Source organism: Equus asinus, chromosome 16 (genome assembly GCF_041296235.1).
Source record: "Equus asinus isolate D_3611 breed Donkey chromosome 16, EquAss-T2T_v2, whole genome shotgun sequence".
Taxonomy (NCBI): domain Eukaryota; kingdom Metazoa; phylum Chordata; class Mammalia; order Perissodactyla; family Equidae; genus Equus; species Equus asinus.
In genome coordinates this window covers 27346010-27355661 of record NC_091805.1, presented here as the reverse complement: position 1 = coordinate 27355661, position 9652 = coordinate 27346010, and positions in this window count along the sequence as shown.

Here is a 9652-nt window from a genome sequence, read left to right as displayed (position 1 = left end):
AGTCCTTCTAGATAATACCTACTAAAATACCCAATTATAGAATGACTCCTACCTCCCTACAGCTTCCAATCCAGAGCAAAGTCTCTTTTCTTTGAACCATTCACTAAATCACCTAACACAAGACCAAATTTCTAACACCCTCTTACTGAGATGCCCCATGGTTCTCCATGGTGTGCATTCTCACTTACTGAAACAAGTAATAAACCCAATTTATACAACTACAGTTGTGTTCCTAGTGGTCTTTGACTGGAGGGCATTGACAATAATCAAGTCCAAGATGCCTATTAGATATCCAGTGGTAATGTCAAGTAAACAGATGAATATATTGGTCTGGAATGGGGTCTAGATGGAGACATGACTTTGACAGTTATGATTCTATTTTTGCAACTTAAAACCTTGGGACTAGATGAGATTATCTAAGCAAAGATTGTAGATAGAGAACTGGGCTATGAGAACCTCCAACATTTCAAAGTTGGGCAGAGGAGGAAGACGAGCAAGAGACAGAAGGAGCAAGCTGTGGGGTAAGAAGGTCATGTCACGAAAAGAAAGTTTTACAATTGAAGGAGGGTGGTCAACTATAGCAAATGCTGCGTGAAAGTCAGGTGGTGAGGACACAGAATAAAATAGTACCGTCGCTATTTTTCCTTCACAGGATGTTTGTTCTACCTCTAGGTCTGTGTGTGTTTCTTGTTTTTATCTTTCGTTTCTATCTATGCATCCTCCAAGGTCAGTGAAAGTTCCGTTTCTCTGGATATCCCAGCCTAGGATCTGGCCCTTCCCTAATTCATGGTTAACTTCTTATAGACCAACTACAAGTAATTTGGTCACATGCTGTTTTGTTTTCTAATTAACTGTATTGAACAGTTCAGTTCATTATTAAATATACTGTCACATTTTCTGAGCTACACTGCTCTTCTGTGCATTTCATGTTCTAACTAGACTCTAATCTTATGGAGAAGGACCTTGTCTTTTAAGGATTTCTTTATTCTTCATAGCACTTAGTTCAGTGCTAGCCGTAGAGTAGGTGTTTTATTAATGTTTAGCATCTTTTTTTGCACTGGCCAACACATACTGAGTTTTTGATCCTATCTAGTTGAACTCATTTTTTTAGGAAAGGGAGTTAGTTTATCCAGTAGGTTATTTTCTCTTTCTGTTACTTCCAAAGGAGATAGTTAAGGATTACCAAGAAGGGGAAACAGAGTTGAGAACAGAGACTTAAAAGAGACAGAAGCAGAAACCAATTGGTGTAAGAATCTGAAGGTAGTCTTATTTCAAAGGAATGAGAAAGCTCTGCAATGATTTTAGACAATTGATATCAGAACAGGGCTGTATTAGATCCTTCTATGGTTCCAAACTATGTCAGAGAAAAGATAATGAATATGTAAAATAAGAGTTTTGAATTCTTCATCTTCAAAGGTAAAAGATAGGGAATAGAAAGGGGAAAGTAGAAAAGGAGGAGAAAGTGGAAGTAGAAAAAGGAATTAACATGTGAAAATACAGACCGTTGTGCTCACTTTAATCTTATTGTTCTAGATGTTTTGTGGGGAAGGGAAAAAGTTGATGGAGGAAGGGATGGGGTCCTTCAAATGGGAAGAGGACAGAGGTTGGTGGGTCTTGTCTGCTAGAAGGAGAGGTGGAAAACTTGAGTGGTGAAATGACTAGGCACTACTTACAGGAAGACTGGCTCCCAGGCCTGGCAAGATGACCATACCCGTTGGCACAGGACAGGGACCCACTGGGCTGGACAATGGGTATCTCATCACTAATAAGTGGCCTCTTTAGTGCTTTGGTGCTGCATGAGACACTTCCCTGGACCTTTGTATGATCTTGGCAGGGCTTAGAGAGGTAGGGAGTGAATTTTCTACCATCTTATTAGAATGATAGCTTAGAGATAAGTTAAATTGGATTCAGACAAATAAATGAGGCATTGTTTTGAACAGCTGAGTTGGAAGTTGGACTTGCTGACAGGTTCGCACAACAGTAGATGAATCAGGACTTATAATACTACTCCTTATGTCATAAAGCCTGTGCATTTTCCATTGAAGGAGTAAGTGAGTGAGAGGGACAATTAGCCATTCTCTTTCTTCTCCCCAAAGCCCCTATGCATGGTTGTCTATCCTAGTTATAAGTCCTCCTAGTTCTTCTACATGAGCTACCACCACAGCATGGCAACTGACAGATGAGTAGTGTGGTTCCATGACTGGAAAATGAACCTGGGCCACAAGATGGAGAGCAGGGAACTTTACCCACTAGATCATCACCGCTGGTTCAACAATTAGCCATTCTCTATCTGGGCTGGGGCCTGTGGTACCATATGACCCCAAGTCCTCCTATATTTATCCAATTGTGTTAAAAATCCTTAACTCGTCCTGAAGCAGTTGTCAGCAGAACTCTTCTCATCCTTCTACCCCTTAATCTCTTAGCACTCTCTCAAAACCTTTTACTCCTGATTGCTAAGTAGAACAGAAATTTTCATTTGACAAAGAATTACTTAGTGCTGTCTTCCTAGGTGGCTAAGAGTGAATTTTACAGTGTCAGAATCACACAGTCTGGGTAAAGAAATAAACATTGTTAGGATAAGTTATTAACTAAGAGTTAGCAAGAGAAGCCACAGACCTGTTGTTGCCAGTGAAATTGTGGATCTGTGTTGCAGCAAAGGTTATCCTGCCCTCCTGTTGTTCTCGTTTCTTATAGGCAACACATGAGAACAATTTTATTAGTGAGGTTCAAACTACTCGGATACCAGGCAGTCTGTGTTTAGATGCCAAGTGGCTATAGAAAACTCGTCTGGGGAAAACCAGGCATCCAGCAAGTGGAGACCTTGGAGGCTGTGGAAATTTTGACTTGCATGCAGCCTCTCCCTCTGGGAAAAGTGAGGAGTCCCTGGTCGGTCCCTTGTACAGTCTGTGCAGAATAAGTTCCCAGCACAACTTTCAAATAGTTCTGTCCATCTCTCTTTCCATGAAGGTACCCGTGGAAGAAAGGAAGGAAGGAAGGAATGCCTAGTGTACAACAAAAAGGAAAAGTTATTGGAAGTCTTATCTCCTCTCTGCTTTTTTTCCTTTACCTCCACTGTTAAGCTGAGGCACTCTGTTAGAAACTCCTCAGTTAGACAGCCTAGGATAAAGATAAAGCAAATACATTGCTTTTGAATATGAAGGGACATGTTCTCTTAGGGCAATTGCTAGAGAGTGAATGTTTATGTTCCCCTGAATTCACATGTTGATGTTGAAATCTAACCCCCAATGCCGCGGTATTAGGAGATGGGGCTTTGGGGAGGTAATTAGGTCATGAGCATGGAGCCTCATGAATGGGATTAGTGCTCTTATGAAAGAGACCTCAGAGAGTCACCTCACCCCTGCTGCCAGGTGAGAACACAGCAGGAAGACTGCTGTCTATGAACTAGGAAGAATGTTCTCACCAGAAACCCAATCTGTCTGGGCCTTAATCTTGGACTTTCCAGCTTCCAGAACTGAGAGAAATAAATATTATTTAAGCCAGCCAGTCAAGGGTATCTTTGTTATAGCGGTCTGAATGGACTAAGACAGAAATAGTTGTGTAAATAAAATAAACCCCATGTTATGAAATAAAATCCTAGAAAGTCATTGTAAAATATACATAGAACAAAACACTTAGGGTTTCGTAGGGGGAAAAGTTTATTTGAAAAATAAAATGATAAGTTATTGAAAAGTCAAAGAGCTGTTCCTGAGTCAATTCTGAAACGGCAGTGAAACATCAAGGAATTTTGGAAAACACAAAGGTCCACGACTGAACTGAAGTTTTTTCTCAGTTAGTAATGTAGGAGGGAGAAATAACTGCCTTGCAGGATTGTTATAACCAGGTTGAATAAGAAAATATTTAAAGCTTCTGGTAGAGCTTATAGAAGACACCTAACATTTTAATTTTATTCATTCGATAAATACTTTCTCACACTTGCTTTGCCTAGCAATAGAATAGATCTGTTACATGGAGATGACTAAGAAGAGGACTCCTCCCTCAGGTGGCTTCAAGTCTACCTAGGGGTTGAAGTGGACAGGTTCCATCTTCATCCTTCGCAACCCAGCTTTAAACACATCTTTCTCAGAGAAGCCTCACCAACTGAATAGGTTAGGTCCCCAGGTGCACACTTCCATAGCATTCTGTTTTCCTTCTTTCAGCACATTTTATTATAATTACTTGTTAATGTCAATCTTTCTCACTAGACTTGTTATCTCTGTTAGAATATGGAGGAGACCTGTCTTGAACATGCACGCTGAGGCTGGATTGCCGGGTGCCCATGGGCAAGTTACTTAACCTCTCTGGGATTCAATTGCTTCGTTTATGTAATGGCACTAATAAGAGTATCTACTTCACAGAGTTGTTGCTCAGGTTAATAAATTAATACATGCATATCGTTTAGAATAGTACCTGGCACATGGTGAACTCTATGTGAGTATTAGCCGGGATGAAACAATGATAATGAGATTCCCTGGCACAGCACTTGACATCTATTAAGTAGGTCAGTAAATATTTGCCAAATGTTATTGAATTTGTCAAATAAATGAATCAGTAAGATGGAATAAGTGCACAGGACAGGGAGTTATTAACTCTGAGTCAGAGAACTTTTTCTGGGGAAATTAAAGTCCAAGTTGGGTTATGAAGAATTAATAGGAGTTTACCAGGTGAATAGGGGACGGAAGAGGCATACTCTTAAGCATTCTAAGGGGACTGAAACAGACAAATATGTTCAAGGAACTGTTAGTTATTTGGTATTACTTCAGCACAAATAGAGAAAGATTGGTAGGAGATGAGCTGGAGAGTAGACAGGGACCTCATCACGAACATTTTTGTGTGTTATTTTCAAAATGAAGGCAATAGAGAGTTCTAAAGGGTATTAAATGGGAGAGGGAGAGAAATAAACTTGATCTTTTATTAAGATCACTTTGGGGAGAGTGTTGAAAATAAACTATAGGAGGAAGAGGTTATAAGATGGATGAGCTACTTAGTAAATGTTTAGAGAGCAGGCAAGAGCAAGAACTTGAAATGGATGACCTGAACTGGTCTCTTTTTTGAAAAAGCTTCTGTTTTTTGAGTTTACTCCTATGTGAGGCTTTACACTGCGTACAAGGTATTTCTATTTTTCTGTGTTTATTTCTTCTTGAGAGATGTTGAAAGGAGAGCAAGCATCTAGTTTGCTTATGAACTGAAAGATTTACAAGAAAGCAAAAGCAGCAACCCTGTTCTCATTGCTGACATGACCACAAGGATGCTGCTTCTGGTGTTGCCAGACCTGCTCTCCTCTGCAAGAGAATAATAATAACTAGGTCAGAGATTCTAATGAGGAGATGGAGCAGATTAGCCAATGAAAAATACATTCCTTCTTCTGATGTAGCCACTTTTAGAGAAGGTGGATTGGTGAGCAGTGGGTCACTTTTAGGAGTAGGAGTTGGGGAGGGGACAGCCTGAACCCTGGACACAGGAGGAGATTCCTATGTGTATCCTGCTTGTGTGGGTGATGGATTGAGACTTGATTCTGCCTTTTTTGACTTCTCTCTGAAGATGAGAGTCAGTAACAGTCAAAATCGTGGTCCAAGAAGGGTCCCTAATATGGCACTTGCCTCCAGACACGTCTCTCCTGTGAGAAAACACCCAAAACAGGAGAATATGCTGCTCTGGGATCAATGGTGGGTATGAACAAACAGAACAGATATTACCTATATACAACAAGAGTCTGGCAGCTGGCGATAGGACTTTTTTTTGGCCTGCTTCTCCTTGAATTAATAGGTCTGTTTGTTTTTAAGAACCTGATGGATAGTTGAGAGAGAATTGGGATAAATGGTTCCAACCCCAACTCTTTTCCTCAGAGTCCAGCTGTAGTTGAGGTAGGTAGATAATATTTAAGCTTAGTCTTGGATTAGAATAGTGAGAGAAATGGGTATTTACAGGTAAAAGAACACAGTGTTGGCATTGAGGGACATAAATTCTAGTGACCAAACTAGGAGACTTCCCTCCCATTCAGGCATCCTGAACAGAAATTAGGAAAGTTCAATAGCAGTGCTGTAAGGGAAAACCTCCAAGAATTCCCTCTCAATCCCATTTGATGTATATTTGAAATATTGGTATAATGAGAGGAAGAGAATGGGATACATTTACTAGGCAATGTCATAGGCACTGACTCAGATACTGCAATCAGATCTTTATATGTGTTATCTCGTTAAGTCTTTTAATTATTAGACCTATTTTATGGACCAGGAAAATAAGCTTTAGAAAAGGCTAAGTGAATGGCCGACAACAAGCCAGTAAGTGTCAGAGCTGGAATTTGAATCTAGGACTCTTTGATTACAAAGGTCTTGATTTACATTAGATCTCAACTATACTTAAAAAACAATTTGCATGTGTGGTAAAATACACATAACCTTGTGAACGAAACTGGGATCCCACCCCCTATCCCCGCCGCCCGCCCTGGTCTACCAGGCGAATCTAGCAAGCAAGCTGCATAGGCTTAAAGTCAGTACAACAGAAATCCACACTGTCCTGTGAAGCAGCTGTGCAGGCCATCCCAAGCCTCTGTTAGAACGTCTTTGCCACCCCGCACCTCATGACTGAAGGTGCCAGCTGGACAGATCCACAACAGGAAAAGATAAAGGGTACCTCACTCCCACTTTCCCAGCTGCATTTAATTAATTAATTAATTAATTAATTTGAGGAAGATTAGCCCTGAGCTAACTATTGCCAATCCTCCTCTTTTTGCTGAGGAAGACTGGCCCTGAGCTAACATCCATGCCTATCTTCCTCTACTTTATATGTGGGACGCCTACCACAGCATGGTGTGCCAAGCAGTGCCATGTCCACACCCAGGATCCGAACTGGCGAACCCCGGGCTGCCAAGAACCTAACCGCTGCACCACCGGGCCAGCCCCCAGCTGAATTTCTTAGAGATTGAGGGAAAAAGTAATGACCCTGCCCTTACCTCCCTCCTCAGTGCATAGATGACACCAACATTACAACCAAAAAGCTCTTGTTCACGTTCTCTTTAAAGTATATGACTATCAGGTGTGTAAGCTCTCTGCCGTCCGGACACTGCTTTGTTAAAAAGTGTATAAACTGCACTCAGATCTGTAGACCTTGGAGCAGTTCCTCAACACACTCTGTTGGACTGTTTCCCGGGACTTGAGTTCCTCACCTTGATTATCAAATAGATTTCTTTATTAACTTTTACCCAGACTATTTCATTCGACAACCGTAACCATCTTAACCATTCTTAAGTGTGCAGTTCAGTGGTGTTAAGGACATTCATATTGTTGTGCAGCAGTCACCACCATCCATCTCCAGAACTCCTTCCATCTTGTAAAACTGAAAATGTACACCCATTAAACAATAACTTCCCCTTCCCCACTTCCTCCAACCCCAGCTACCATCAGTCTATTTTCTGACTCTAGGTACCACATATAAGTGGAGTCACACACTATTTGTCTTTGTGCCTGGCTTATTTCGCTTACATAATGTCCTCAAGCTTCATCCATGTTGTAGCATATGTCAGAATTTCCTTCCTTTTTGAGGCTGAATAATAATCCATTGTGCGCATATAACACATTTTGATTATCCATAGGTGGACACTTATGTCGCTTTCATATTTTAGCCACTGTGAATAATGCTGCTATGAACATGGGTGTACAAATGTCTCTGTAACACCCTGCTTTTAATTCTTTGGGGATATATACAGAAGTGGAATTGCTGGATCATGTGTAATTCTATTTTTTTTTTTTAAAGATTTTATTTTTTTCCTTTTTCTCCCCAAAGTCCCCCGGTACATAGTTGTATATTCTTCGTGTGGGTCCTTCTAGTTGTGGCATGTGGGATGCTGCCTCAGCATGGTTTGATGAGCAGTGCCATGTCCGCGCCCAGGATTCGAACCAATGAAACACTGGGCCGCCTGCAGTGGAGCGCGCGAACTTAACCACTCTGCCACGGGGCCAGCCCCACATGTAATTCTATTTTTAATTTTTTGAGGAACCACCATACAGTTTTCCACAGCAGCTGTACCATTTTACATTCCCATCAACAGCGCACAAGGCTTCTTCTAATTTCTCCACATCCTTGCCAACGCTTGTTATTTTCTGTTTTTGGTAGTAGCCATCCTCATGGGTTTGAGGTTGTATGTCATTAAGGTTTTGATTTGCATTTCTCTAATAATTAGTGATGTTGAGCATCTTTTCAAGTGCTTGTTGATCATTTGTGTATCTTCTTTGAAGAAATGTCTATTCAAGTCCTTTGCCCATTTTTGAAATGGATTTTGTTGTTGAGTTTTACGAGTTCTCTACATATTCTGAATATTAATCTCTTATCAGATATATGATTTGCAAATATTTTCTCCTATTCTGTAGTTGTCTTTTGACTCTGTTGATAGTGTCTTTTGATGTACAAAAGTTTTTCATTTTCATGAAATTCAATTTATTTTTTCTTTTGTTGCCTGTGTCTTTGGTGTCATATTGAAGAAATCATTGCCAAATCTAATGTCATGAAAATTTTGCCCTTTGTTTTCTTCTAAGAGGTATATAGTTTTACCTCTTATGTTTAGGTTTTTGATCCATTTTGAGTTAATTTTTGCATATGGTGTTAGGTAAGCATCCAGCTTCATTCTTTTGCATGTGGATATCTAGTTTTTCCAGTAGACCTCAACTATACATATATATATATATATATATATATATATATATATAGGCACCTGAGCTAACATGTATTGCCACTCTTCTTTTGTTTTTTCTCTTCTCCCCAAAGTCCCCCAGTACATAGTTGTATATTCTAGTTGTAAGTCCTTCTGGCTCTGCTATGTGGGACACCGCTTCAGCATGGCTTGATGAGTGGTGCTAGGTCCATGCCCAGGATCCGAACCGGTGAAATCCTGGGCCGCAGAAGCGGAGTGTGCAAACTTAACCACTTGGTCACGGGGCTGGCCCCTACCTAGATTGTATTTCTAAAAAAGTTTTGTTCAACATAGCTAGCAAATAAATGGCTTAGATTAAGTTAAATTTGAAATTCAACTTTAAAGTATAGATAATTGTGTGCTCTATTATTGGAAAGAAGATACTGATTTTTGTCCTATGTTTTTGTAGCATTGTTTAAAGAGATACAAATCTCTCAGGATTAGGTAAAAATAAACAAACAAAAAAGGAAGCCAAGCTATTCAGTATAATAATTATCTATCTTCTTGTCTTGTCTTGAAAGCTGGAAGCTCCTCTGGGTTTCATAAAACCTAAAATCTATTCATCTATCCATTTTTGTGGTACCTGTGGTTAGTTGTAACTCAATCTCAAAATTAAAAGCATAAAGAATAGGATGCTCTGTAAGAAAATCTGGAAATCGACCAAGAGGGAAAAAGTATTTATAAGATGAAATAAACATGCTATACTTGAAGGTGATTGCAGCATACAAAGAAAACAAACAACATATTTTTTCCCCTAAAACATACAGATTTCAAACACTCTGGAGTAAATCTTGTTATTATTACTAAAATTCAGAGACACCCACAGGACAAATTCATATTTTAAAAATTTAAATACAAACTTCTGAAAGTTGAAATTTTCTTTACATTCACTGGGCTCCAATATAAAGTAAAATACTATTAAGACTGGGGGGTCAAGGAGAGAGTACTGTGATGTGTTGAGTCTCGTCT